The sequence below is a fragment of the Saccopteryx leptura genome, chromosome 3, assembly GCF_036850995.1.
Source record: "Saccopteryx leptura isolate mSacLep1 chromosome 3, mSacLep1_pri_phased_curated, whole genome shotgun sequence".
Classification (NCBI taxonomy): Eukaryota; Metazoa; Chordata; class Mammalia; order Chiroptera; family Emballonuridae; genus Saccopteryx; species Saccopteryx leptura.
This window is the reverse complement of record NC_089505.1, coordinates 341,088,840-341,116,070: the sequence shown is the minus strand read 5'-3', so window position 1 is coordinate 341,116,070 and position 27,231 is coordinate 341,088,840. Positions and strand designations below refer to the sequence as shown.

The 27,231-nt window shown below is 33.5% G+C and overlaps 1 protein-coding gene and 1 non-coding gene across 50 annotated transcripts in view; both read right to left on the bottom strand.

Annotated features, from left to right (window-relative positions):
* The window catches only part of RIMS2 (regulating synaptic membrane exocytosis 2), a 644,704-nt gene that overhangs the window by 114,107 nt on the left and 503,366 nt on the right, over window positions 1-27,231 (bottom strand). The gene's annotated exons all lie outside the window — the stretch shown is intronic.
* On the bottom strand, window positions 8,561-8,692 carry LOC136401649 (small nucleolar RNA SNORA17). The gene has a single exon (XR_010750666.1). It is a non-coding gene; the product is annotated as a small nucleolar RNA SNORA17 (small nucleolar RNA).

Below are 27,231 nucleotides of genomic sequence, written 5' to 3'. Positions count from 1 at the left end.
TGACTGGGTTTCGAACCAGCGACCTCAGCATTCCAGGTGGATGTTTTATCTACTGCATCACCACAGGTCAGAAATAATTATGTTTGACACTGAACAGGGTGACTTTTTAAGGTATTTTCCTTTTATCCTCATCTTTTTGTTTATTCTAGCTTTAATTATACTATTGCTGCCTGTTGTTAGTCTAAAATCCCCATATTTTTCCTAAAAAATGTTTTAAAAATTTTAAATAGCCTGATCTGTACTGGTGCAGTGGATAAAGCATCAACCTGGAATGCTGAGGTGGCTGGTTCTAAACCCTGGGCTTGCCTGGTCAAGGCACATATGGGAGTTGATGCTTCCTGCTCCTCCCTTCTCTCTCTTTCAACCTCTCTCTCTCTCTCCCCTCTTTCTGAAATAACGAATAAATAAAATCTTAATTTTTTTTAAGATTTAAATTATCTTTCGAGATATAAAAAAAGATTTAAATAAAAATCATTGCTTAATTTGATTATATACTATGTGCTATAAAATGAACCAAAATAGTAAGAATATCCTTTAACTTTTTAAGCTAATGAGGTATTTAATCTAAGAAAACAACATAATTTTCAATAAGAAAAAAAAAACAGTGTGGAAGTTCCTTAAAAAATAAAAATGGGGCATTGAATCAATATGTTAACTTGAGGAGAACTGACATCTTTGCAATCGAATTTTCCATAATTAAAAAATAACACAACTGAAAACTGGAGGCAGACAACACCAAGCTTAGACTCAACCAGATCTACAAACAATACACTCAAACACACAGACATAATGAGAAGACAGAGAAGTACAATCCAAATGAAACCACAAGAGAAACCTCCAGGAAATGAACTGAGTGATATGGAAATAACCAAACTTCCAGATGCAGAGTTTAAAATAATGATTATAAGGATGCTTATGGATTTCAGAACAACAATGGATGGTCATTACAAACACCTAAATAAAGAAAAAGCAAATATAAAAAAGAACATTGAAATATTAAAAAAGAATCAGTCGGAGATGACAAATACAATATCAGAAATTAAGACCACAATGAAAGGAATTAAAAACAGGATGGATGAAACTGAGGATCAAATCAGCGAGTTAGAGGACAAGTTAAAAGAAGGCATGGAAGCAGAGCAGAAAAAAAAGAGACTCAAAAACTCTGAGGAAACTCTTAGAGAGCTCTGTGACAACATGAAGAGAAATAATATCTGCATCATAGGGGTTCCTGATGAAGAAGAGAAAGAACAAAGGATAGAGACTTTGCTCAATCATATCATAACTGAAAACTTCTCTAAATTAATGCAGACAAGACTCTCACAAGTTCAAGAAGCACAGAGAACTCCATTAAAGAGAAACCCAAAGAAATCTACACCAAGACACATCATAATTAAAATACCAAAGCTAAGTGATAAAGAGAAAATATTAAAAGCTGCTAAATAAAAAAAGCTGCTATCACCTACAAAGGAGCCCCCATAAGGATGACATCTGACTTCTCACAGAAACACCTGAGGCAGAAAGGGAATGGCAAGAAATATTCAAAGTAATGCAGAACAAGAACCTACAACCAAGACTTCTTTATCCAGCAAGGCTATTGTTTAAGATTGAAGGAGAAATAAAAAGATTCCCAGACAAAAAAAAAAAACAAAAAACCCTCAAGGAATTCATTACAACCAAACCAATGCTGCAGAAAATGTTAAGAGGACTGTTGTAAACAGATCAAAGTGGGAAAAGAATATAGAAAAGAGGAATACAGTTTTAAAAAATAAAATAGCAATAAACAACTACATGTCAATAACCTTAAATGTAAATGGATTAAATAATCCACTCAAAAGACATAAGGTAGCTGCATGGATAAGAAAACAGAACCTGTACATATGCGGTCTACAAGAGACATACCTTAAAACAAAAGATGCACATAGACTGAAGGTAGAAGGATAGAAAAAAAATATTTCATGCAAATATAATTGAAATCTGGGGTAGCAATACTTATACCAGACAAAATGAACTTTAAAACAAAGGTTAAAAAAAAAAGAACAAAAAACAAAGGCTATGGTAAGAGATAAAGAAGGCCACTACATAATGATAAAGGGAGCAATCCAACAGGAAGATATAACCATTATAAATATCTACACACCTAATACAGAAGCACCTAAATATATAAAGCAGACTTTGATGGATATAAAGGTCAAGGTCAACAGCAATACTATAATAGTAGGGGATTTCAATACTCCACTAACATCACTAGATAGATCTTCAAGAAAGAAAATTAACAAAGAAACAGCAGACGTAAAGGACACACTAGATCAACTGGATTAAATAGATAACTTCAGAAGCTTTCACATTAAAGCAGCAGAATATACATTCTTTTCAAGTGCTCATGGTACATTCTCTAGGATAGACCACATGTTAGGGCATAAAATGAGTCTCAACAAATATAAGAAGATTGAAATCACATCAAGCATTTTCTCTGATCACAATGGCAGGGAACTAGAAATCAACAACAGAAAAACTCAAAAATTCTCAAACATATGGAAATTAAATAGCAGGTTGTTAAATAACAAATAGATTAAGAATGAGATCAAACAAGAAATAAAAAATACCTAAAAACGAATGATAATGAGCATACAACAACTCAAAATTTATGGGACACAGCAAAAGCAGTACTGAGAGGGAAATTCATAGCACTACATGTATACTTTAAGAAGCTAGAAAAACCTCAAATAAACAACTTAACCCTGCATCTAAAAGAACTAGATAAAGAATAGCAAGTAAAGCCTAGATATAGTAGAAGGAAGGAAATAATAAAGATCAGAGAGGAAATAAATGACATAGAGGCTAAAGAAACAATAAGGATCAATGAAACCAGGAGCTGGTTCTTTGAAAAGGTAAACAAGATCGATGAACCTTTAACTAGACTCACCAAGAAAAAAAGAGAGAGGACTCAAATAAATAAAATTAGAAATGAGAGTGGAGAAATAACAACGGACACAACAGAAATACAAAATATTGTAAGAAAATACTATGAAGAACTGTATGCCAAAAAACTAAACAACTTAGATGAAATGGATAAATTCCTTGAAACATACAATCTTCCAAATATCAATCTGGAAGAATCAGAAAACCTAAACAGACTGATTACAACAAATAAGATCGAAACAGTTATCAAAAAACTCCCAACAAAGAAAAGTCCTGGGCCTGATGGCTTCACAAGTGAATTCTACCAAATATTCAAAGAAGAACTAACTCCTATCTTTCTCAAGCTATTTCAAAAAATTCAAGAGGAAGGAAGACTTCCAAGCCCCTTTTATGAGGCGAGCATAATTCTGATTCCAAAACCAGGCAAAGACAACACAAAGAAAGGAAATTATAGGCCAATATCCCTGATGAATATAGATGCTAAAATCCTCAACAAAATATTAGCAAACCGAATCCAGAAATATATAAAAAAATCATACACCATGATCAATGTGATTCATCAGATAAACAAAAGGAAGGAGAAAAACTACATGATAATTTCAATAGATGCAGAAAAAGCATTTGATAAAATCTAGCACCCATTCATGATCAAAACTCTCAGCAAAATGGGAATACAGGGAACATACCTCAACATGATAAAGGCCATCTACAACAAACCCACAGCCAACATTATACTCAATGGGTAAAAATTAAAAGCAATCCCCTTAAGATCAGGAACAAGGCAGGGGTGCCCCCTTTCACCACTTTTATTCATCATAGTCCTGGAAGTCCTAGCCACAGCAATCAGACAAGAGGAAGAAATAAAAGGCATCCAAATTGGAAAAGAAGTAAAACTATCATTATTTGCAGATGATATGATATTGTATATCAAAAACCCTAAAGTCTCAGTCAAGAAACTACTGGACCTGATAAATGAATTCAGCAAAGTGGCAGGGTATAAAGTTAATACTCAGAAATCAGAAGTATTTTTATACACCAACAATGAACTGACAGAAAGAGAAATTAAGAAAACAATCCCCTTCACTATTGCAACCAAAAAAATAAAGTACCTAGGAGTAAATTTAACCAAGGAGATTAAAGACTTGTACTCGGAAAATTATAAAACATTGATAAAAGAAATCAAGAAAGATACAAACAAGTGGAAGCATATACCGTGTTTATGGTTAGGAAGAATAAACATCATTAAAATGTTTATATTACCCAAAGCAATTTATAAATTTATTGCAATACCAATTAAAATGCCAACAACATATTTCAAAGATATAGAACATATATTCCAAAAATTTATATGGAACTAGAAAAGAACACGAATAGCCTCAGCAATCTTGAAAAGTAAGAATAAAGTGGAAGGTATCACACTTCCTGATATCAAGTTATATTACAAGGCCATTGTACTCAAAACAGTCTGATGCTGGCATAAGAACAGGCATATAGATCAATGGAACAGAACAGAGAACCCAGAAATAAACCCACAGCTTTATGGACAACTGATATTTGACAAAGGAGGTAAGAGCATACAATGGAATAAAGACAGCCTCTTTAATAAATTGGTGTTGGGAAAATTTGTCATCTACCTGCAAAAAAAATGAAACTAGACCACGAGCTTACACCAGTCACAAAAATAAACTCAAAATGGATAAAAGACTTAAATGTAAGTCGTGAAACCATAAGCATCTTAGAAGAAAACATAGGCAATAAGCTCTCTGACATCTCGCAGCAATATATTTCCCGATTTATCTCCACAGACAAGTGAAATAAAAGATAGGATAAACAAATGGGACTATATCAAACTAAAAAGCTTTTGCACAGCTAAAGACAATAAGAACAGAATAAAAAGACAAACTACACAATGGGAGAACATATTTGATAATATGTCTAATAAGGGGTTAATAACCAAAATCTATAAAGAGCTTGTAAAACTCAACATCAGGAAGACAAACAATCCAATCAAAAACTGGGCAAAAGAAATGAATAGACACTTCTCCAAAGAGGACATACAGATGGCCAATAGGCAGATGAAAGGATGCTCAACATCACTAATCATTAGAGAAATGCAAATAAAAACCACAATGAGATATCACCTCACACCAGTCAGAATGGCACTCATCAACAAAACAACACAGAATAAGTGCTGGTGAGAATGTGGAGAAAAGGGAACCCTCCTGCACTGCTGGTGGGAATGCAGACTGGTGCAGCCACTGTGGAAAACAGTACAAAAAATCGAACTGTCTTTTGACCCAGCTATCCCACTTTTAGGAATATACCCTAAGAACACCATAGCACTGTTCCAAAAAGAGAAATGCACCCCCATGTTTATGGCAGCATTGTTCACAATAGCCAAGATCGGGAAAGAGCCCAAGTGTCCCTCAGTGGACGAGTGATTAAAAAGCTTTGGTACATATATACTATAGAATACTACTCAGCCATAAGAAATGATGATATCAGATCATTTACAATAACATGTATGGACCTTGATAACATTATACTGAGTGAAAGAAGTAAATCAGAAAAAACTAAGAACTGTATGATTCCATACATAGATGGGACATAAAAACAAGACTCAGAGACATGGACAAGAGTGTGATGGTTAAGGGGGGTGGGGGGCATGAGAGGGAGGGGGGAGGGGAGGGGAACAAAGAAAACCAGATAGAAGGTGACAGAAGACAATTTGACTTTGGGTGAGGGGTATGCAACATAATTAAATGTCAAAATAATCTGGAGATGTTTTCTCTGAACATATGTTCCCTGATTTATCAATGTCACCCCCCCATTAAAATAAAAAAATATATATATATTAATTGTTGCTCTATGTTACCAATAAGGCTTCCAATCAAGAGTAGGCGATTACTATAGTAGTTTAGCTTTTGGGAGTCAAAAGTTATATGCAGATTTTCAACTGTCAGCACCCCTAATTCCCATGTTGTTCAAAGGTCAACTGTACTCCACTTCTAGAGGACTTTACTCATCTTGGATATATTTCTTTTTATACAACCCTTTCTGTTCAGTGTAAGTATGGAGACTCTTACATTGGATATGTCAAGCTTTTCTGGCACAAAATAAATAAGACGGTACATAAATATCTAAGTGTTTTAAGGCATAGAAAAAAAAAATTGGAACTACCATTTGACCTAGCAATTTGAAATCTGGGAATATATTTTGAAAAATCCACAACACTAATCTGAAAAGTACATGTCCCCCTATGTTCGCTGCTGTATTATTTACAACAGCCATGATATGAAAGCAACACAATGGCCTATCAATATACAAATGGATAAAAAAAGTTATGGTGCATATAAGTAATAGAATATTACTCCAAAAGGAATGAAATTCCCATTTGTAACAACATGGATGGACCTAGACAGTATTATCTAAGTGAAATAAGTCAGATAGAGAAAAAACAAAGACCATATGATTTCACTTATATGTGGAATGTAAACAACAAAATAAACAAAATAGAAACATATTCAGTGATGCCCTGAGGGTTGCCACATGGGAGGCAGTGGAAGGGGTGGGTGAAAAAGGTGAAAGGAGTAAGAAGTTATGAAACAGTTTTGGAGATATAAAGTACAGGAAATATAGTCAATAGTACTGTAATAACTATGTATGGTACCAGATGGGTACTAAAATTATCAGGGAATCACTTTGTCATTTATATAATTGTCTAACCACTATGCTGTACGACTGAAACAAATATAAAAGAAAAAAAAGAATGAATTACTTTTTGGATTGATGGATAACGAAATGACTGACACGCTTTCACTGTCTTGAAGATCCCAGTCAAAAAGCACATTGCCAAATTACCCAGCGAAGGAAGAAAACACAAATGCAAAACGTTTGTAGATTGTTTTAAGAAATTGTTACTAAATAACTTGAGGAATTAAATAATAATTATAAATATATTTTATATTGTGTAAAAAGCAAAATTATTAAGCATTCATTTTTTTAAAGTTACAAATTATAATACAGCACATATTCTTTGGAGTTTAGATTAAAAGTTGAAAGTTGCTTAAATGTTAAAATTATCTAATAATCTAAATATGAATTGTATACATGAAAGAGACTTAAAGATAAACTAGTTTTCTCTATATATGTTTGAGAAACCAAAGAAATGAAAATACTTGCCCCACGTTTCACAAAGTGCTAACAGCCAAATGGAATTAGAATCTATCCAATTGAATGCTGTTTCCACTGTAACATATGGAAATATAGAAAGTTGTTGGACATTAATTCTGCTCATCACAATGTGCTCTATATTTGTCTAAAATACAAGAACTTTACTATGCTTAAGAAAAATTAGATCTCTGAAATATGTTATTAAACATGATAATCTCAATCAAGATTTCTATCCATACATGCATTTGCTTTTGCCATTCAACAGGTAAGGGTGTTTCACTTTCGCGGCTCTGGGACCCTGTAATTTTTCAGTCACCATGAGCTTTATTTTGAGTGAGACTGTAGTAATGTGACAGGCAAGAATGGACACATTGTTCTTTCTCAGCTTCACCTGGGAGCACTTGTTCACAGGCACCAGTCAGGTAGAACTTGATAATACACTGCCAGACCAAACATGCTTTATTTGTACTCTGAATTTCGTTTTGGAGAGAACACTGAGAAAATCTGGATTTACAGCATTCCTATAGACTAATCATAAAACAGTAATTAGAAATTTTATAATTATCAACTGAAAATAGAGTGAATCTTCACTTAAAAAATTTTACATTGATATGAGAGACAGAAATTGAATAAAAGAGAGAGAGAGAAGCATTGATTCATTGTTCCACTTAGTTATTCCACTTAATTGTGCGCTCACTGGTTGCTTCTTGTACGTTTCCTAACGGGGGCTGAATCTACGACCTTGGCACCAGAAGGATGCTCTATGCACTAAGCCACCTGGCCAGAGCCTAGAATGAATCTATATCAAGTATTTTTCTGATGACATTCCCATAAACATCCTTTCTTAAAAAATTCTTTGTAGTAATAATTATCTCTCATACTAAAGAATTCTAAAATTTTTATATTTATTTATCATAATATACAAGTGAAACTGGGTAAAAAAAATCTTCTATCATTGTAATAACTTTCTTAGTTATCAGAGGTATTTTTACTTCCTTATCATAATATATTTCCTCTGCTGAAACTTTAGTAGCCAATGCCAGTGCAAGCAAGGTCATAGCATATTCTGCCCAGAACTGCTTGCTGTCCATTTCTATTTACTGTGTCCCTGATAGAGTCTAAACAGTCTATGTAATCAAAATGTAAATGTCCTAAGAAAAAATCAGTTCAATGGTTTAAGAACTCCCGTAAACTAAATATGTAAGGTATACAAATATTGCGCAGCCTGAAAGTAACCAGAAATTTAATAAGGCTATTAGATATCTCACAATTCAGTACAAAAACAGAGAAGACAAAATTTCCCAAATAAGATAATAATTTTAAAATATTGCATTTTGTTGATTAAAGCAAAAGACAATACTACACATAACCAATCAATAGAAAATGTAATTATTTTGCTCATAATTACATTCTCTGAAAATTCTTTAAATTTTTTAAAATTTATTTATTTATTTATTTATTTATTACAGGTGTCAGGCTATCAATCATCCAGCGTCCACGGCCAGGACACCAGGCTAGCAGATACAAGCCTCTCTTCTCTCTGCCACCTGATGACACAGAGGAGCACCGCAGCCACATCTGCAACACCTCCAGGGGCCGCTCTCCTAAAATTCTTAAAGATAAATTATCTTTCAAAAGTATTCCCACAGAAACTTTTAAAGTTCTATTACTCTAAAAGTAAATATAAGTTTATTTGAATACATTAGATTATAAGATATCCATGAAATATTAAATATATGCCAACACACACACTTGTGCTGATATATAATTTATATAATTTTGTGTGATGAATTTTGGCCAGAGCTGAATTAAACTAGTATAAATAAAGTTGAGTTGCTAGATCAGAAGAAAGGTAAAGCATGAGCAGATTTCTAAAATATATTGATGTAACTCACTGTACACTGTGAGGCAAAAGTATGTTTACAGTTGTTCATATAGAAAATACAATAATTAAATAATAATACAAGAATTAGCTGTCTCATATACTAAGAACTGTAAACCTACTTTTGTCCCACCTTGTATATAGAATTATTGTAAATTTACACAATGCTTTACTATACTTAATGTAAGATAAGCATTTTATGATTTAAAAATCAATATAAAACATATATTATGACTACTATTTACACTTAAGTTAGACAGATAAACAAAGGTGTTTTTTAAATCTTATTCATCCTTACAAGTAATAATATCATAATGCCATGCTCATTTCATTTTAGACACACACTTGATCTGAGTTAAAAACAAAGTGGTAAATTAAATAGTATCTCCAAAATTCCAAAACTACTAGCTGAAAGTCATAAAATTCAATCTAACTCACTGTATTTTATGTAAACCCTAAAGCAATCAGCAATAGTATTTAATTTTGCATTGAAGAGCTGCTTTATTAAAACCAAATTAACTGTTTTCTATTTTCCAATAGAATTTAATAGAAATTTAATTTAATTTCTATTAAATTCCAATAAAACTTAATTTAATGTCCCCATAATCTAAGTAATCATATAGAATATAGAAAACAGTTTTCCAAATGAGCAACATAATTTACTTATACTCATTTAGCATTTCTATAATTTGTTTCACTCTTAGATACTTAAAGTCCTTCACAGCTCTTCTTTCTGTATCTGTTAAAGGCTTTATAATATTCTACACAAGTCCATGTAACATCTTATTATTTTGAGGCAAATAGCCAGAGTTTAATTGTTTATTTATTTCTAAGAAACATCTATCTATCTATCATCTTTCTAGATAATCATTAAGAAGAATATTTTAAAAAGACAATGTTCTGTCTAATATGTTGGTACTTACATTATTAAAAAATGTTCTAAAACATATGAACAGTTTGCTGACTTAGAATGATATAAAGAAAACTATTTATTCCTGTTTTGATCACGTGGAACTTTTAGTAATTCAGAGTAATCATTCCAACAATAATTATTATTTCAGCTGCCGACAGGTAGCCCACACAGTGGATCTGGCCCACGGATACACTCCCTTTAGACCAAGTTAACACAGGAATCAGAAGTTTTGGTTTCCTGAAACATCAGATCTGGCAACACTGTTTGCATTCCTGAGAGACAAGGACAGCTGAAGCTGAGCAGCAGTGTCTCTATAAGGGAGCAGGTGCTCTGCAGCTGGCCACAATCCCAGCATTGCTTCTTCCTTGAATCTGAATTATAATCACTAATATCACCTGCTTTGCACTTGAGTGCCCAGACTAGTGTAAGAACACTAACTAGAGGAGTCATAGAAATTAAATTTAATAAATCTGGAGAAAATTCTGTGAGAGCTGCCTTTAGAGCAAATCTGCTACCTTTGTGTAGGCAGTTTCTATGGCTAATTTCCTATTTCTGGTAAAGCGTGGGAGAAAATATGATTAATAATTTTATTTAGTTTGTTTCTAGTTGGTCAATACCAGATACAATAAACAATTGTTTCTGTATAGTTAGAAGGAACATTTAAGATATTATTCTAAGAAAGTTAAAAATCTTAGCCTCCTCACTGAACTATCTAAAGGATCATTAAGGTATTTGTTGTATGTGATTTTCATTATTATGCAAATACTAGAACCAGAGATAGTTAATGACTCAGTGAAGACATCAAGCATGCTATTGTCAATCTAGCACTAAAGAAACTTAATCCTTGGCTTGAACAAAACACCTTCTTGAATAGACATTTATTACTGAAATAAAAAGAAATGAGGGGTAGCTGTTATGCCTACGCAATTTATTTTGCTATGAATTTAAGAATGTAATCACTATTATTATCATTCTATGTTAGGATTTTGATAAATTGAATGCAAATTTAAACGCAGTTATAATCAGCACTCTATTAGTTTTTGTCATGGCATAAAAGTTATATAAGCTATTATGTAGTAATATTCTGAGACAAAGTATCTAATTATTTTTATTTAAATTTTTAATTAAATTTATAATGGTTACATTAATTAATAGGATTATATAAATTTCAACAGTACATTTCCATGATAGATGATATGTATATTGTATTGTGTGCCCACCACCCAAAGTCAAATTATCTTCCATTACCATATATCTGGCCCTCTTTACTACCTTCTCTTCCCTCTGTATTTTTTTTTTTCTAAAGTTGGAAACGGGGAGGCAGTCAGACAGACTCCCGCATGCACCCGACGGGATCCACCATGCATGCCCACCAGGGGGCGATGCTCTACCCATCTGGGGCGCCGCTCTGTTGCGACCAGAGCCATTCCAGCACCTGAGGCAGAGGCCATGGAGCCATCCTCAGTGCCTGGGCCAAACTTTGCTCCAATGGAGCCTTGGCTGCGGGAGCGGAAGAGAGAAACAGAGAGGAAGGAGAGGGGGAGGGGTGGAGAAGCAGATGGGCGCTTCTCCTGTGTGCCCTGGCCGGGAATCAAACCCGGGACTCCTGCATGCCAGGCTGATGCTCTACCACTGAGCCAACCGGCCAGGGCCCCTTCTCTTCCCTCTGGTAACCAACATATTGTCTGTTTTTTTTGTTTCAGTTTTATAACCCATGTGAGTGAAATCATATGGTTCCTAGATTTTTCTGTCTGACTTACTTCACTTAGCATTATATTTTCAAAGTCTATCCATGTTATCACAAATGGCAGTATTTCATCTTTTCTTATGGCTGAGCAGTATTACATAGTATATATGTACCATATCTTCTTTATTCAATCATCTATCAAAGAACACTTTGGTTGTTTCCCTGTCTTGAACACTGTGAATAATATTGCAATGAACATAGGAGTGAATATACCTTTGAGAATAAATGTTTTCAAACTTTTTGGGTAGATAACCAGAAGGGGGGTTTGTGGGTCATATGGTAACTCTATTCTTAAATCTTTGAGGAATCTCCCTACTGTTTTTCATAGTCGTTTACCAGTTTTTATTTCCACCAGCAGTGAATGAGGGTTCCTTTTTCTCCACAACCTCTCCAACACTTCTTATTAGCTGACTTGTTGAGAACAGCCATGCTAACAAGTGTGAGGTGATATCTCATTGTAGTTTAGATTTGCAATTCCTTAATAACTAGTGAAGATGAGCATCTTCTCATGTATCTGTTGGCCAACTTGTATGTCTTCTTGGAAAAGGTGTCTGTTCAGGTCCTCTGCCAATTTTTAAAATTGGATAGTTTGTTTTGCATTGATATCTATGATCTATATAATTTTGTTATTAACCCCTTGTTGGAGTTTTGTTGCAAATATCATTAGGTGGGTTGCCTTTTTTTTTTTTTTTTTTTTTTACAGAGACAGAGAGAGAGTCAGAGAGAGGGATAGATAGGGACAGATAGGAATGGAGAGAGATGAGAAGCATCAATCATCAGTTTTTCGTTGCAACACCTTTAGTTGTTCATTGTTGCTTTCTCATATGTCCCTTGACTGTGGGCCTTCAGCAGACCGAGTAACCCCTTGCTCAAGCCAGTGACCTTGGGTCCAAGCTGGTGAGCTTTGCTAAACCAGATGAGCCCGCACTCAAGCTGGTCTCGAACTTGGGTCCTCTGCATCCCAGTCCGATGCTCTATTCATTGCTCCACCGCCTGGTCAGGTGCCTTTTTGCTTTGATGGTGGGTTTTTTTTGCTGTGCAGCTTTTCAGTTTGATGTAATCCCATTCATTTATTTTTATCTTTATTTCCTTTGCCTTTGGGGTCAAATTCATAAAATGTTCTCTCTGACCAAGGTCTGTAAGTTTAGTACTTATGTTTTCTTCTATGTAATTTGTTGTTTCAGATCTTATATTTAGGTTTTCAGTTTTTAGTGTATAGATCATTCACATCCTTTGTTAAGTTTATTCCCAAGTATTTAATTATTTTCTTGCAATTGTAAAAGGAATTACTTTTTCATTTCTTTTTCTGAAGTTTTATTGTTAATATATAGGAAAACCGTGGGTTTTTGTACATTAACTTTGTATCTTGCAACTGTACTGTATTTGCTTATTGTTTCTAATAATGCTTTTTTGGAGTCTTTAAGGTTTTCTATATAAAGAATTATGTCATCTGCAAAAAGTGACACTTATACTTTTTCTTTCCCAATTTGGATGCTTTTTATTGCTTTGTCTTGCCTAATAGCTCTGGCTAGGAGTTTCAGAACTATGTTGAAATAGAGTGGCGAGAGTGGGCATCCTTGTCCTGATCCTGATTTTAGAGGAAAATCTTTTAGTATTTCACCATGGAGTATGATATTGGCTAGGGATTTGTCATGTATGACTTTTAGTATGTTGAGGTTCTTTTCTTTTATTGAATGTTTTAATTATAAATGGATGTTGTATCTTATCACTTGTTTTTTCACAAATATTGATAAAATCATGTGATTTTTATCCTCTTTTTGGTTTATGTGGTATATTACATTGATTGATTTCCATATGTTGAACCATCCTTGTGCTTCTGGAATGAACCCCACTTGGTCATAATGCATTACTTTTTTTAAGGTGTATTGTTGTATTTGATTTGCTAGTATTTTGCATCTGTATTCATCAGAGATACTGGTCTGTAGATTTTTTATTTTGTTTTATCCTTGCCAGGTTTTGGTATCAAACCTCATAAAATGTGTCAGGAAGTATTACTTCTTCAATTTTTTTGATAAAGGTTAAGAAATATAGATATGAAATCCTCTTTGAATGTTTGGTGGAATTCACTCACAAAGCCATCTGGTCCTGTCCACATTACACTATGAGTAATATGAGTCTTTTCTCTTTTTCCTTAGTGAGTCTAGCCAGGAGTTTGTCAATTTTATTAACCTTTTCAAAAAACCAGGTCTTCATTGTATTAATTTTTTGTATAGTCTTTGTTTTCTATTTCATTCATTTCTGCTCTAATTTTTATTATTTCCTTTCTTCTGCTCACTTTTGTTTGCTTTTGTTCTTATTTTCCTCATTGTTTAATATGTAATGTTAGGTTGTTTACTTGAGATTTTCCTTGTTTTTTAAGATAGGTCTGTAATTCCATAAACTTCCCTCTTATTACCACTTTCATTGCATCCCAGATGTTTTTATATGTCCTATTATGATTCTCATATGTTTCTATATACCTTTTGATCTCACCTTTTAGCTCTTCTTTGACTCAATCATTTTTTTGGTAGTCTGTTGTTTAACCTCTACATATTTGGGGGTTTCTTTATTTCCTTTTTGTTCAGTTGATTTCTAGTTTCAAAGCATTGTGGTCAGAGAATATGCTTAGTATAATTTCAATCTTCTTGGATTTGTTGAAGTTAGTTTTGTGAATCAACATACAGTTTATCCTCGAGAAGTGCCATGTGCACTGGGGAAGAATGTATAATGTGATATTCTAGAATGAAAGGCTCTGTAAATGTCAATTATGTCCACTTAGTGTAATGTGTCATTTAAGGCCTGTATTTCTTTATTAATTTTCTTTTGGATGATCTATCTAGAGCTGTCACTGGAGTACTATGATCACCAATTCTGCTGTGTTTTTGTCTGTTTCTCCCTTTAGTTCTGCTAGTTGTTGCTTTGTGTATCTCCCTGATTGGATGCATATACATATATTAAGAAGTGCTATGTCTTCTTGGTATAATGTCTCCTTTATCACTTTAAAATGTCCATTTTTGTTTCTTGCTACCTTTGTTATCTTGAAATCTATTTTTTCAGAAATAAGTATGGCTCTACCTGCTTTTCTGTGAATGTTATATGCTTGGAGAATCATTTTCCACCCTTTCACTTTGAGTCTAACTTTGTATTTTGCATTTAGATGTATCTCCTGAAGGCAGCATAAGGATAGGTTTTGTTTTTGACCCAATCTGCTACTCTGTGCTTCTTCATTAGTGAATTTGGTTCACTTACATTTAAGGTAATTATTGGTGTATGAGGATTTTCTTTCTTTCTTTCTTTCTTTTTTTTTTGTATTTTTCTGAAGTTGGAAACGGGGAGGCAGTCAGACAGACTCCTGCATGCACCCAACTGGGATCCACCTGGTATGCCCACCAGGGGGCGATGCTCTGCCCATCCGGGGCTTCACTCTGTTGCGACCAGAGCCACTCTAGCGCCTGGGGCAGAGGCCACAGAGCCATCCCCAGCGCCCGGGCCATCTTTTGCTCCAGTGGAGCCTCGGCTGCAGGAGGGGAAGAGAGAGACAGAGAGGAAGGAGAGGGGGAGGGGTGGAGAAGCAGATGGGTGCTTCTCCTGTGTGCCCTGGCCGGAAATCGAACCCGGGACTCCTGCACTCCAGGCCGACGCTCTACCACTGAGCCAACCAGCCAGGGCCGATGTATGAGGATTTTCTATAGTCATTTTATCTTTTGTTTTCTTGTAGCTCTGTGGCTCCATTAGGTTCACAGTTATTTTAATTCTTAAAGAAAAGTTGATTCACTGATGTTCCCATTGTTATTGAAGTTACAAACTATAATACTCAATACAGCTTAAAAGCTATGAGGGTTAGAAAGTTTTCTTATAAATTTATGTAAGTGAAAAATTTAAATAATGAAAAAAAGAAAATCAAAATTAAAAAAACATTGAAGGAATATAGAGATTTTAGTTTATCATCATTCTTTACAGTAACTGTGCTGATGATTAAGGTCTTGATATCTGTTGCATTAAATCAGAAAAAAAGGAAATTGTTATATTTTTTCAATATAAATAATTTGGTTCTAGAAACTTACTACGGCTAATAGAAATATTAGCTATTTACATTTTATGAACAAGTCTCTAGGTGATTTATATACTCATAGTGACTAGATTTTATTTTATTCCAAAGACTAATAAAAATGCTTTATAGCACAATTTATATAGTATTTCTTTAAGAAAATATATTAACTAACCATTTCAATATCATTTTGTTCTTTTCTCTATCATTTAAATCCTTTCCTTTTCCATAGCATTGTTAGAAACTTACAATGTTTTAAAATTGTGCTGAAGTGGTAAATTTTTACTATTTGAAGCTCTTTGCAAACTTTCAATACAAGATGTATGATGTATTGATTTAATATCAAATTGTATGATAACCTCAATGGAAGAAAAATTATATATAGCGGTGAAATGCATATATAAATACAAATGTAGTAGAGATAAATAAGATATGTGGAAATAAACACTATTCAAATGCCAAGACAGAATTTCTCCTGGGTATGTATTGTTTTTGTGGTAAAGGTAAATAATTCTTTAAAAATAACAGTAAGAGTAGTTTAAACACATTTGGAGAATATGAAAATTACTTTTTAGTAGAAGTATAATTTGACCATAAATTAGAAACTATAGTATCAGAACAATTTATTTCCTAGATACAAATTCAGAACTATAAAACTGCAGAAAAGAAAATGTCTACAATACATCATAAAATGACATTTTTCTTACTTGTCTTAATTTTATTTTTTAGGTTTTTATTTCATTATTGTAAATAACATTGTGGTAGAAAGACTAAGAACTCTAATACTTTTTAAAAAGATAATCACTTAATTGCTTAAAAATCTTGTAGTGACTCTCAATAAAATTGGATAGTGATAGCGTTTTGTTCTATTGAAAGAAAAAGCCCTCCACATATATTAAAGCAGTATGAAAAACACAAGTAACAGTACCAAAAAAGAATTATGTGTATATATATTAATATTATTATATATTATATTATGTTGTTAATATTAATGTATTTATTTATATATTAACACTGTGGATATATATATATATATATATATGGGTTAAATATTACTTGTTCCATTCTGAGATGATAGTTACTGCACAACTCTCCCTTCCAATCCTTCTTTCACATTCTTAAAGTTGTGAAATATATCTTAAATACAAAGGTGTGCATTAGATATGTTTAATTAAAAGATAATTAAAACTCAATCTTTATAATCACTCTCAAGTTAAGTCATTAAACTATTTTAAAAGGTATAGGCAGTTAAGATTTGGCTCAATTGAGATGTCTTTTTAAAAATATTTTTAAGAAAACAGTTTAAATATTTTATTTAAATATAGTTGACAGTCTTATATGAGTTTTAGGTGTACAATATTGTTATTCAACATTTATATACCTTATGACATGATCACCATGGTATAGTTCTAAATGTCCAAGAATATCAAGAACTTCTCCATAAGGTTGAGAGCTCTGAATTCTTCAGGCAGATTGGAAAATCAACTATCAGTGATATTGTATAGGGTTATGAACTATCATGTCTAGATACACTGGGATAAAATTCTAATGTCAAGGACAGAGATTTTGTATTTTTAAAATGCTCCCCCAGGCCCTGGCTGGTTGGCTCAATAGAAGAGCGTCAACCTGGCATGCAGGAGTCCTGGGTTGGATTCCCGGCCAGGGCACACAAGAGAAGCACCCATCTGCTTCTCCACCTCTCCCTTCTCCGTCCTCTCTGTTTCTCTCTTCCCCTCCCGCAGCCAAGGCTCCATTGGAGCAAAGTTGGCCCCGGCACTGAGGTTGGCTCTATGGCCTCTGCCTCAGGTGCTAGAATGGCTCTGGATGCAACAGAGCAGCGCCCCTGATGAGCAGAGCATTGCCCCCTGGTGGGCATGTCTGGTGGATCCCGGTCGGGCGCATGTGGGAGTCTGTCTGACTGCCTCCCCAGTCAGAAAAATACAAAAAAACCCAAAACAAAACAAAAAAAATGCTCCCCCAGTGATTTATGATCTTGGTTTGGTAGTCACAGATATCGAAAGAGTCCTACTTTACCTCAGAGTGTTAGATAATTTCTAAAGTCCCTTCCAAATCATGGTTTATGGTTTTCTGTGTTTAATAGTCTGACCATGAGAGAGAAGCATTATATTAAAATTTTAAGAGTGAATTATTACCAAGAAAACTTACAACCAAGGAGAGAAAACATGATAATTACAATTTTTCCATGGCAGATAAAGGATTAGTGAATAGTATCTTTCCAATCCATTTCTAAGTTTAGCTATTCTAATATTAAAAAAACAAAAAACATTTAAAATAAGTTACTGAAATAGGTATTCATCCATCCATTCATTATTCACCAGTATTTGTTGAGGACCTATGATACACTTCACAATGTTCTAGACACTGGCAATAAAGCAGAGCCAGAACTGATGAAGAGTGTGCTCCCAGAAAACAAAAATTTCAGTACTCCTTAAATAACATTGTTTTCTGAGAGGAGACAGCTTAAATTACAGGTTCTTTTTATTTTTGTACTTATAACTACTTGTACAGATTGAACCTAAATTCTAAATTTATTTCCTTAGAGAAGAATCTTTTTTTTTTTTTTTTTTTTTTTTTTTTTTTTTTACAGAGACAGAGAGAGTCAGAGAGAGGGATAGGAACAGACAGACAGGAATGGAGAGAGATGAGAAGCATCAATCATCAGTTTTTCATTGCGACACCTTAGTTGTTCATTGATTGCTCTTTCATATGTGCCTTGACCATGGGCCTTCAGCAGACCGATTAACCCCTTGCTCGAGCCAGCGACCTTGGGTCCAAGCTGTTGAGCTTTTGCTCAAACCAGATGAGCCCACGCTCAAGCTGGCGACCTCAGGGTCTTGAATCTGGGTCTTGCGCATCCCAGTCCAGCGCTCTATCCACTGCGCCACCACCTGGTCAGGCTAGAGCAGAATCTTGATATATAATACCATTTTTTCAACGAATAAAGCACTGAACAAAGATGGTACTAAGATTACTACGTTATATTAAAACTATAACAAAAATAAAGTGAAGATTTTGAAAGAATAAAAGGACAATGAAATAGCTATATATTGATTAAGTCTATAGATATCTCACTTATAATACTCACTCATTATACTGATAGACCTTGATAGATACTTTATATATTCTTAAATATAAGAAAAATTGCTTGTTTCTTCTACATAATATGTAAAAATTTTTCATTTTATTTTTTTTTAGTGAGAGGAGGGGAGGCAGAGAGATAGACTCCTTCACGAGTCCCGACTGGGATCCACCCGGCAAACCCATTAGGGGGTGATGTTCTGCCCCTCTGGGGAAATTGCTCCATTGCAACAGGAGCCATTATTTTGTAGCACCTGAGGTGGAGGCCACTGAACCATTCTCAGCGACCAAAGCCAACTTGCATAAACCAATGAGCCATGGCTGAGGGAGAGGAGGAAGAGAGAAAGAGAGAAGAAGAAGGGTGGAGAAGCAGGCACTTCTCCTGTGTGCCCTGACTGGGAACTGAACCTGGGACATTCACATGTCAGGCCAATGCTCTACCACTGAGTCAACTGTCCAGGGCATAATTTTTTTTTATTCTTTGAATAAACAGTGAGTATTCCAACAAATGATAGATATAGTAAAGTTTAATGATTTTTTAAAATATTAGATATTAGACTTACGGCTTACATAACCATTAAGTGAAAATGTAAAACTAACCCTGGAAGTCTAGATAATTAGAAATAAGAAAGTATTAAATTAGAGGAAAATGAGAAATAGAGACTCTCCTACTAGGCACATGATAGAGTATGGTGCACATGAACACACACACACACACACACACACACACACACACAAAACATAAATGGAGCTCGAGAACTGTAAATTCCATTGATCTCAGCAACAAAGATCCAAAGCCAATGTATTACTGGAGTACAGAAAAAGATAGAAATGATAGAAAATGGGTCATCATCAACATCTCTTTACACTGTGGTTTTATGGCTTTGTTTGAAGTGATTCCCTGGACAGAGTGAAAGAAAATTTAAAATAAAATGAAAAGTTAGCAAAAATTATTAATGATCATGATATTTGTTGAATTATAAGCTATTTTTAGAAGCTATTTTTATGTCCCCTCTAATAGTGTTATCACTTGAAAGATAAATCTTCATATATTCCTTGGATAATATGCTTCTCTCCTTTTCAGACTTGATCATTTCAATTTGATTTTACAATTCTTTTCCTAGTTCCAACTGTCATTTTTTTTTAAAAAAAGGACAGAATCAATTTCTATAGTTAATTTTCTTAGCTCCTAGGATCTCTTCGGGACAACCTCAAATTTTACATAGCAATTTTATACTTAAACTCAGCAAGATAAAACCTTTTATTTCTCTGAGAGAATAAAAGCCAAAGTTAGAAATGGAAAATTAAACTATGTCATTGAGTTTAAAGCACACTTCCCAGATAAAATTTGAAAGTATTACACTAAAAGAGTCCATCATAAAGTTTGCAAATTGCTGGTTTAAACAAAACTTCATTACAGGACTTCTCAGAGTGCTGATGTATACTATGAATCATAAAGGGAGACAATATTTGTAGTAGTTTTCAAATTTATTGACATAAAACCATTTATTTTGAAGCATCAGGTCATGGGATTAAGTTTCTGGAAATGCACTTAAAAAGCACTGATTTAAAAAATTCAATTTTATATTTCTAAGTATTCACACTTCATTGTCTTACCGTGACTGATTTTGGCTAAAGACCCTTTCAGATTCACGTAACTGGAAGATTTTAAATAGACTAAACAGGAGCATCTAGGACCCTCAAGTGCAAAAGAATATGTATTGTTTTAATTATTGTATTCTTTTATTTAAAAAAATCTTATGCTTAGTTTGCATAAAGCTAAGAACAACTGCTTAAGAATGCTTCTCAAATACTTTCGTTGCTATTAAATCAGAAAAATACTTTTTGATGGTTAGAGGCTATAAGAAATCATGAATTATCTTCTGAGAATGCATTGCTACCTTCTACAATGCTGAGAGTCACTTGTCTTTTCTTATCTCAGTTTATTTCAAGGCATTCTACAGAGAAGTAGGAGGAACCCTGGACTTGAGGGTCAAAAGATTCCTATCGTAACTTTGACACTTAAATTATTTAATATTGGGCAATTTAGATAACTTGATGTAACTTCAGTTTTCTATACACCTGCATTTCAATTAGTAGAGAACTTTAAATGATATAATTGAAGTGATTCATTAAAATGTTGCACTAAAGGGAAGTATTCTTATTGAATCAACATACCATAATTACTTTTTACACTTTCACTGTATATTGCAATCACTTATTTACTTCTCTATCTTCCTTCTAGACTTTAAGCTGCTTGAGGGAGGAGACCAGATCTTGTTCAGCACCATTTCCCCTATTTTAGCATAGGGTTATGCCTAAAAAATATGTTCAAAAATTTTTGCTGAATAAGTAAAGGCAATTTAAGGAATAAAATGATTTTAATTACAAGATCATTAAAAGTCAACCATATCAAACTAGGATATAAACCTTATAAACGTTTCCCAGAATCTCTACTATATTACTTTGCAAAATTTTAATAAAATATTTTTGATATTTTGGAAATTATTTGTCTTAATCTGAATTGTCATCTGGCAAAATATAATAAGAAAGTTTCTATGAAATATTCAGTTCTAAAAAGTTAAACAGAAAGTGAAAATTTTATGAATTTATTTTCCTTCTTTATCAATCTTTACTACTTATCAAATCCTTATCATTTTCCAGGAACAGTGTTAAGAGCCTTAAGGATATAGCCTCATTGAATTTTCAAGACAACCCTGTAAAAAAGTTACTTTATTATCCCAAATATATAGGCAGTTTTTATTGTTAGAACTGGCAGAACCAGGGTTCAATCTAGTTCTGCCTGAATGCAGAGCTAACTTTTAAACATTATACAATATTATCTCTAATGCATAATTTGGAAGACTTAGGCATTATTCTTGGTAATGTTAAAAATAAATTTTGGATAGTGATATATGATATTATTATGCTTACTATGAGTTAGTGTAACATGGCACCAAGTTCTTTTTCACAACTTTGTTAAGCAAGCCAGCTGGAAGGCTAAGTCTCTACACTTGACAGGTGAACCATGTAAGGCAGTATTTCATTACTGATGATAAACAGTAAAACAAAGCTGTTCCTGATAATATGCAGTTGTTGTCACCTATTCAAAATATTTTGAAAAAAGTTTCAGAAGGCTGATTTACAAATTTTCTTACTTTTGCCAGCTCTAAATTATTTTATATGTAAAACTGCTGTATGAAGTCTCCAATAGTGAGAGAATTCATAGTAACAAAAGGGCTCATTAGTCAGTGTATAGGTTCAAACTCGTACCAATTTATTGTGCCCCAAAAGATTAATGTAAAATGAATTCTAAAATTCTAATGAAAGGTTTAAAAATGAGAGAAATAACTATTCGCCATACATTAAATCAGAAAACCAATCAATCTAACCAGCTAACCAACCAACTAAATCATTCTTAAACAAAATACACGTGGGTCATAAAACAAATTCCTATGAAGTAAATTACATGATTTCTGAAATAAATAGATTTATTTCCATCAGGAAAAAAATGATCTCAACTATTTAAAAATTTTTATCAAAGAAGACTGAGATGAGCATATTTTGTGTTGCACTATGTTGGAAGCAATGTTAGAAGCTCTTCTAAACTTCCACTGCTTTCGTATTATCCCACTTATCCACATATTCATATATTGATACTGACCTTTTACTCAGAGAATATGTGTGAGATATTGTAGATATTGGGAGGTAAGATTATAATAAGATAAAAATGATAGATGCCTTACATCAAAAGGCTAATGTCAACCATGGTAGATTAAACATATACTTCAAGAACTATATACCACAGGGGAGAGAAAAGAATGCTACAGAGAAACTGTTATTGTAAGAGAATATTAGATAGATAAATTGTGAAAAAAATAAAAGAGTGGTGTTTCTTGGATGGATTTATATTTGAGTTGGGTACTAATAGATGGGTAGGCACTATACTGATAAAGAGAAAGAAACACCAGACACAAGTATCAATATGAACACACACAGCAGAATAAAAACAAGAGCATGTAAAAAGAAGGGTCAGCATGTGTGATAGGCTGAAGTTAAGATAAGGTTAAACATAAAGACTGTAATTATATCATAAAGTTCTACAGTTGGAGGCTAGGCGTTTGTAGATTTTTTATCCCTTGCCTATTGCTTCCTTAAGATTGAACCCCATGTCTCTGCATGGAGAATCAGATGCATTTGAAAAACTGATGTCATATGACAGTACCAGACTATACTGATATACTAGCATCTAACACAATAATGCTCAAGCACAAAAATTTTTTGACTTCAAAATTAACCTTATTTTACTATTTCTATAAAATCCAACCTTTATATATTAAATTTATTCATCATGAGAAATACTTAGTTCTACTGGAGTCACTGTTAGAATACTGCACTTAGTTTAGAATGACAGCTATAGGTTAATTGTCCTTATCAGCTTATAAAAGTAGATATTAAATGCAATGAAAACTACTACAGCAGTTTTTTTCTACTGCTATTATTTTCTATGGCAAAAATCAGTCCAATTTAATTATTTCTCTGCTTGTATACTAAATTTATTTTAATTTCTAACATACAACCAGTGGGGAAAACATTAGAAATAAATACAAAAAAGAACAAAAAACAACTTTTACCAATTATATCGGACAAGTATATAGAAACGCTATTTAGTTATGTATTGACCAGTAGTAGTAATGCTAGAAAACAAAAGTTCAATATATAAATACTGTATTTCCCCATGTAGAAGATGCTCCCATGTATAAGATGCACCTTAATTTTAGGGTCTGAAATTTGAAAAAAAGTGTACTACATAAAGTTATTCAACTCAAGTTTTATTCATCATAAAATTCATACTACTCATCACTGTCAAAACTCCCATCCATTAGCCTGTCCTCATCTGTGTCTGATGACGAATCACTGTCTTCAACAATGAGTGCAGAAACAAGTATGAAAAAAGGGGAAATGCAAGTAAAAAAACCTACAACCATTGTAAAAGACGCACCCAGTTTTTAGACCCCCATTTTTTCCAGAAAAGGGTGCGTCTTATACATGGAGAAATACGGTAAATGCTAATGGGCATTTTAAATCTAGATAGTCATAAACTGCTATTTTATCCATAACAAAATTAATTTAGCAATAAAAATGAACCTGTGTAGTCATCTCTAAATAAGACTTTCTGTATGATAACATGATAGAATGAGTCACCAAATAAACACAAGTTAACAGAAAATGCTAATAATGACTACAAGGTCAATTAAATTGTATAAATACTTTAAATTTGTGTAAGAGGTGGTACTGAAGAAGAAATATTATCATTTTGCTAAAAAGACCACCCTGAAAGCATGGTGACACCAATAGCAAAGCAAAAGCTCTATTACAAAGCTATACTCTACTCCTCATCATTCCGAACCCTTTTTACCTCAATAAAATAATCTATATCTTGTCTTCATTAAAACCTAGTAGGGACTCGAACATAATACTTCCCGCTGAAGTCCTCTCTAGTGACAAATCTAACTCTTCATAAGTTGCAATATATATATATATATTGCAGGTAGACAGACAGACAGGAAGGGAGAGAGATGATAAGCATCAGCTCACAGTTGTGGCACCTCAGTTGTTCAGTGATTGAACATGTTTTGACTGGGGGGGGGGGGTGATCCAGCTGGGCAAATGATCTCTTGCTCAAGTCAAAGACTTTGGGCTTAAACCAATGACCTTGGGCTTCAAGCCAGTGACCTTTGGGCTCAAACCAGCGACCATGGGGTCATATCTATGATCCCACACTCAAGCCAGCAACACTGTGCTCAAGCTGGCGACCTTAGGGTTTCAAACCTGGGTCCTCAGCATCCCAGGTCAACTGTCTACCCACTGTGCTACCACCTGGTCAATATTTCTGACTACTGGCTACATTTTCTTAAATATTATTCTCTTACCTTTACTGAAAAGTTGAAATATCTTTACAGCTTATGGCTGTGTCTATGCTAACATGCACTTCTCCTTCTCCCTTTTCCTGTCATTGATGACTTCATGATCACTGACTGATTCACTGAAGTCTTTTGGAGCTGGTTTAATCTTCTTTTCAATTCTCAATCTTACCACAATCTTATGAGACTTAAGTATTAAGAAAACCTATCCAACAGTCCAGTAACTCCAAAATTTATATATCTCCTGTTACCTTTATATTTATTCTCTAAATCCATTTTACTCACTCCAATGCTCATGTCTTAGAATTTGTGAACTAATAGAAGAACTCCACCACAAAATCTTGAATTCTAATGCCACTAACTAAAACCTCTTATACTTCCTACACCCCAAACTAGCTTTGTTACTACATCATATAGCAGGGGTCCCCAAACTATGGCCCGCGGGCGGCATGCAGCCCCCTGAGGCCATTTATCCAGCCCCTACCGCACTTCCGGAAGGGGCACCTCTTTCATTGGTGGTCAGTGAGAGGAGCATAGTTCCTATTGAAATACCGGTCAGTTTGTTGATTTAAATTTACTTGTTCTTTATTTTAAATATTGTATTTGTTCCCGTTTTGTTTTTTTACTTTAAAATAAGATATGTGCAGTGTGCATAGGGATTTGTTCATAGTTTTTTTTATAGTCCGGCCCTCCAATGGTCTGAGGGACAGTGAACTGGCCCCCTGTGTAAAAAGTTTGGAGACCCCTGTCATATAGTTTTCCAATTCTTGAATTGTCTCTATATTTTCCTAGTCTATCAGTTCCTGTATGGACTGTTCTTTCTTCTTATTCATAATTGACATTTAAACAAGCATTCTCAAATTTTTCCACTAATGTATTTCTAACAACCCACACATCCATCAAAACTCTTACTCCTCAATAAATGCTACAATCTGACTTCTCTGTGTCTATGCTTGGATTGACTCAGTACTGCTGGAAATGATCACACTGCTCTTACACATTGGTGTGTCTTGAAATGGTTGGTCTCTAAACTTTAGATGGATCTGTAGAACTATCACCAACCCTTTAATTTGTCCTTGGTCAGCTATTTTTTCTATTTCCTTCATTGATTATTCCAAATCTTCAAAGCAAGTCTCTAATTCAACTTCCAAACTCTCATATTCTTGCCTCTTTTGTGTTTAACAAAATTAAGGCCATCATGCAGAGACAACCAATCTCCTAAATCTATGTCTAATAACATATCTATTTTCTCTGGTTTGAGATAATCCATCTACCTATACTTGATTCTAGCTCCTCCTCCACCTTCAAGTTCATATTTTAGTAACTGTGCCTTTACAGTACTCTATCTTCAAATATCCCGTCTCTTCAGACCATATATATAATCAAATCTCAAATCTCTCACTTTCAGTGATCTCCTAAAAAATGTGAAGTCACAAGCATAGTCTACCACACATAGATAATATGATAGAGAATAAATACTTGATCCAGTACCCTTCCTAAATTTTTTTTATGAAAATAGCTTGTTTAATTATAAACTCATAACATTCAATATATAGAGAGTTTACAGTTTTAGGCCAAAAATTATTTTCTCTGCAAAGAATAAATTTTGGACTAAAAAAATGAAAAGAAAATCATCACATTTTCATGAGAAAAAGACCTGTACTTTATTATTTAATCCTAGTGATATTAAAAATGTATGAAAAAAGTTTTAGTAAAGAGATAAATAAACATTTTAGGAAAAAGTGGCTTTTCAGAAGTATAAGAATAGAAGAAATGATGCTTGATAAACTAAACCATAAAATATCATTTACATTTATCAATACTATTATCATAATATTTATTGGAGAAGCAACACAAAGTACAGATTCCCCCTTTTTTACAAAGACTTTCTTTTGAGCAATTTAAAAGATAAATATCACATACTATAACATTTGCCATTTAATGAGTAAAGTGGAAATAACTATGTACCTATTAATAATCACTTTAAATGTAAATGAATCAAATGCTCCAATCAAAAGACACAGAGTAGCTGAAAGGATAAGAAAATAAGATCCATATATACAAGAGATCTACTTCAATCAAAAGACACATACATTCTAAAATTAAAGAAATGAAAAAAAATTTTCATTAAAATAAAAATAAAAAAAGTTGGGGCAGCAATACTGTATCAGACAAAATACATTTTAAAACAAAGTTTATAATAAGAGACAAAGAAGGACATTACATAATAATAAAAGAAGCATTCCAACAGGAGGATATAACCCTTGTAAATATTTACACATCCAACACAGGATACCCTGTGCTTTAAATATATAAAGCAAATATTAATAGACATAAAGGGAGAGATTGATGGTAATACAGTCATGGTAGGGGATTTAACACCCCACTGACATCAAAGGATAGATCTTCCAGACAAAAAATCAACAAGGCAACAGCAACCTTAAATGCATATTAGACCAGATGGATTTAATTAATATTTTCAGAGCATTCAACAGACAGCAGAGTAAATATTTTTTTCCAAGTGCA